Raw genomic sequence first — 5,073 nt, 5'->3', positions numbered from 1 at the left:
AGGATACATGAATTTACACTCAGACTAGATGTTCATTGCTCAAAATGCAAAAATTTAAAGTTTGTCTAAAATTTATGAATGATCTTCAAAAAGTTCATGGAAAGTGTATATTCTGAAAAAAATGTGGATTTCAAAAATTTTTGCATCAATATATACTTATATTTTAATTATATTATCCATAAACTTAAAATGTTTATTTATAAAAAGGGAACTAAGTTCATGTATTTCATATATACAGTTTTAAGAGCATAATAATATTTCTTACCTTATCCTCCCTCATTTCCACCCTCCCTCCTTTTTTTTTCTTTTAATTTTTACAATGACATGCTTTAGGTGGTATAGACATTTTAACAATATTAACTCTTGTAACCCATGAGCAAGGAATAGCTTTTGATTTTTTGTGTTTGATAATTTTTTTTCATCAGTGCTTCACAATTTTTATTGTAGATATCTTTCAGTTCTTTGGTTAAAGTTATTTCCAAATATTTTTCAGTGATACCAATATTGGTATTTAAAAATGCTACTTTTTTCGTGTGTTGATTTTGTATCCTGCAACTTTACTGAATTGGTTTATCAATTCTAACAGCTTTTTTTTAATAAGATTTATTTATTTATTTGAAAGTCAGAGTTACACAGAGAGAAGAGAGGGAGGGAGGTAGGGAGGGAGTTTTTCCATCTGTTGGTTCACTCCCCAAACGGCTGCAATGGCTGAAGCTGCATTGATCTGAAGCCAGGTGCCAGAAGCTTCCTCCAGGTCTCCCACATGGGTGCAAGGGCCCAAGGACTTGGGCCATCTTCTACTGCTTTTCCAGGCCATAGCAGAGAGCTGGATCGGAAATGAAGCAGCTGAGTCTCGAACCGGTGCCCATATGGGATGCTAGTGCTTCAGGCCAGGGCTTTAACCTGCTGTGCCACAGCACTGGCCCCAATTCTAACAGCTTTTTCATAGAGTACTTAAGGTTTTTTAGTGTAGAATATTATGCCATCTATAAATGTACATCTTTTGATTTCCTCTTTTCCAATTTCTATGTTCTTTATTTCTTTCTCCCTAATTGTGTGTGCTAATACTTCTAATACTATTTTGAATAACAGTGTTGAACGTGAACATGCTTGTCTTGCTCATGATCTGAGGGGAAATGCTTTAATCTTTTCCCCATTTAGTATGTCATTCGCTGGTGCTTTGTCATATACAGCCTTCATATTTTTGAGGTATTTTCCTTCTACACCTAACTTGTTGAGGATTGTGTTTATTATGAAGGGATATTGAATCTTGTCAAATGCTCTCTTTGCATCTGTTGCGATGACAATATGGCTTTTGATCTTTATTCTGTTCATGTGATTTATGACTTTTATTGAGTTTTGAATGTTGAATCACCCTCGTATCTCTAGGATAAGTCTCACTTGGTTGTGACTTATGATCTTTTTGTTTTGTTGTTGCATTTGGTTTGCTAATATTTTATTGAGTATTTTTGCATCTTGTTCATCAAGGATATTGATCTGTAATTTTCTTTTTGTATTGTGACTTTTTGGTTCTGTTGTTGGAGAGATGCTGGCCTTGTAAAAGGTGTTTTGACAGAGTTCCAATATTTTTAATATTTTGGAATAGTTTTAGAAGGATTGTAGTTAGTTCCTCTTTAAATGTCTTGTAAGGCCGGCGCCGTGGCTCAATAGGCTAATCCTCCACCTTGCGGTGCCGGCACACCGGGTTCTAGTCCCGGTCGGGGCGCCGGATTCTGTCCCGGTTGCCCCTCTTCCAGGCCAGCTCTCTGCTATGGCCAGGGAGTGCAGTGGAGGATGGCCCAGGTGCTTGGGCCCTGCACCCCATGGGAGACCAGGAAAAGCACCTGGCTCCTGGCTCCTGCCATCGGATCGGTGCGGTGCGCCGGCCGCAGCGCGCCGGCCGCGGCGGCCATTGGAGGGTGAACCAACGGCAAAAGGAAGACCTTTCTCTCTGTCTCTCTCTCTCACTGTCCACTCTGCCTGTCAAAAAAAAAAAAAAAAAAAAAAAAAAAAAAAAAAAAAAAAAAAAAAGGAAGACCTTTCTCTCTCTGTCTCTCTCTCTCACTGTCCACTCTGCCTGTCAAAAATAAAAAAAAAATAAATAAAAAATAAAAAAAAAAGTTTTGTAGATTTTATTTGTAAAGCCACCAGATCTTGGACTTTTTTTTTGAAAGGAAACTTTTAATTACTTCTTCAATTTCATTGCTAATGTTATAGGTCTGCTAAGGTTTTCTATTATCTTATTGATTTAATCTTGGCAGTTTATTTTTTCCAGGAATATACCTATTTCTTTGAGATTTTCCAATTTATTAGCATATAACTGCTCATGGTAGATTCTTATGCTCCTTTGTATTTCTGTAGTATTACTTATAACATCTTTTTCATCTCTAATTTTATTTACTTATTAAAGACTTGTTTTATTTATTTGAAAGGCAGAGTTACAGAAAGAGAGCTAGAGCTAGAGCGAGAACAATAGCAAACGAGCACCCTTCCTTCTGCTGTTTCATTCCGCAAGTGGCCATAACAGCTGGGGCTAGGCCAGGCTGAAGCCAGGAGCCAGGAGCCAGGAGCTTCATCTGGTCTCCAATGTGGGTTCAGGGGCCAACGTACTTGGAACCATCGTCCGCTGTCTTCCCAGGCACACTGGCAAGGAGTTGGATCAGAAGTGGAGTAGTTGGAACCATAACCAGCGCCCTTATGAAATGGGCAGCTTTACACTCTATGCTACAATGCTGGCCCCTCTAGTTTTTTAATTTGAGTTTTTGCTCTTTTTCTATGGTCTGACTAAAAATTTGTCTATTTTATCATCCCCCAAACTCTACTTTTTCTTTTGTTGATCTTTTTTTTTTAAGTTTCAGTTTCATTTATTTTTGCTCTGATTCTTATTATTTTTGCCATCTGCTAATTTTGTATTTGGTTTGTTCTTGTTTTTCTATGTCCTTGAAATGCACCATTAAAATGTTTACTTGAGATCTTTCTATTTTTTAATGTAAGCACTTGTTGATATAAAGTTCCTTGTTAATGCTATAATTTTCTGGGGCTGGCACCATGGCTCATTTGGTTAATCCTCTGTCTGCGGTGCCAGCATCCCATAGGGGTGCTGGGTTCTAGTCTCGGTTGCTCCTCTTCCAGTCCACTCTCTGCTGTGGCCCGGGAGGGCAGTGGAGGATGGCCCAAGTGCTTGGGCCCTGTACCTGTATGGGAGACCAGGAGGAAGTACCTGGCTCCTGGCTTCGGATCAGCACAATGTGCTGGCCGAAGTGGCCATTTGGGGGGTGAACCAACGGAAGGAAGACCTTTCTCTCTGTCTCTCTCTCTCACTGTCTAACTCTGCCTGTCAAACAAACAAACAAACAAAAAATACTATAATTTTCTGTACTCGCAGGTTTTTTTATGGTGTGTTTTCATTTTCATTTAAGAATTTTTAAATTTTATTTTAAATTTCTTCAGTGATCAATTGATCATTCATATTTGATTTCCATGCATTTATAAATTTTCTATTATTTTTCTTGATGTTGGTATATAGTTTTGTTATTTCAATCTTTTTAAGTGTACTGAAATTTGATTTGTGGTCTTCTGTGCAGTCTATCTTAGAAAATGTTCCATGTGCTGATGAAAATAATGTGCATTTTTTTTTGAAACACAGAGTTATATAGAGAGAGGCAGAGGGAGAGACAGAGAAAAAAGAACAAAGATTTTCCATTTGCTAATTCACTCCCCAAGTGGCTGAGCTGGTCCAATATGAAATTGATAACCTGAAACGCCATCCGGATCTCCCACATATGTGGCAAGGGCCCAGATATTTGGGCCATCTTGTCCTGTTTTCCCAGGTACATTAGCAGAGAACTGGATCAGTAGTTATGGGATCTGGCATTGCAGGTTAACCCACGGTGCCACAACACCAGCTCAAGAAGAATGTGTGTTCTGTAGCTATTGGGTGAAATGTTCTGTAAATGTCCATTTGCTCAATAGTATGGCTCAGCTCTGATTCATCTTTGTTGATTTTCTGTTTGGATGATCTTTCCATTGATGAGAGTGGGGTGTTGAAGTTCCTCATTATTATTGTATTGGAGTCTCCCCCTTCCTTTAGATCTAATAGTATTTGTTGTATATGTCTGGGTGGTCTTGTGTTGGATACATATACATTTATGATTGTAATATATTCTTGCTAACTCAATACTTTTATCAATATATAATGTTCTTCTTTGTCTCTTTTTACAGGTTTTGTTTAAAAATCTGTTTTATCTGATATGAGTATGGGCACTCCTTCTTAATTTTAGTTTTCATTTGTATGGTATGGTATACCTTTTTCCATCCCTACATTTTCTTTTTTTAAAAATTTATTTGACAGGTAGAATTACAGAGAGAGAGAGAGAGACAGAGAAAAAGGTCTTCCTTCCCAAATGGCTACTACAGCCAGTGCTGCTCCAATCCTAAGCCAGGAGCCAGGTGCTTCCTCTTGGTCTCCTATGCAGGTGCAGGGGCCCAAGCACTCAGGCCATCCTCTACTGCCCTCCGGGGCCACAGCAGAGAGCTGGACTGAAAGAGGAGCAACTGGGACTAGAACCCATGCGGGTGCAGGGGCCCAAGGACTTAGGCCATCTTCTACTGCTTTCCCAGGCCATAGCAGAGAGCTGGATTGGAATTGGAGCAGTTGGGATTTGAATTGGTGCCCATATGTGATGCTGGTACTGCAGGCAGCGGATTTACCTGCTATGCCACAGCGCCATCCCCAACCTAAGTCTTTTGACTGTGGAATTTAATCTACTTACATCGAAGGTTAATATGATAGATAAGAACTAATTCCTGTCATTTTCTCTCTTTTTGTTTACATTTATTTTATTTATTTGAAAGACGAGTTACAGAGAGAGGTAGAGACACAGAGAGTGGGGTCTTCCATTCACTGATTCTCTTCCCCAAATGGTCACAATGGCTGGAGCTGAGCCCATCCAAAGCCAGGAGTCAGGGAAACTCTTCTAGGTCTACCACGTGTATGCAGGGGCCCAAGGACTTTGGTCATGTTTCACTAGTTTCCCAGGCCATTAGCAGAGAGCTGGATCAGAAGTGGAGCAC

This window comes from Oryctolagus cuniculus, chromosome X (assembly GCF_051225735.1).
Source record: "Oryctolagus cuniculus isolate XC-2025 breed Fujian yellow rabbit chromosome X, ASM5122573v1, whole genome shotgun sequence".
Taxonomy (NCBI): Eukaryota; Metazoa; Chordata; class Mammalia; order Lagomorpha; family Leporidae; genus Oryctolagus; species Oryctolagus cuniculus.
Note: the sequence above shows the minus strand (reverse complement) of the source record.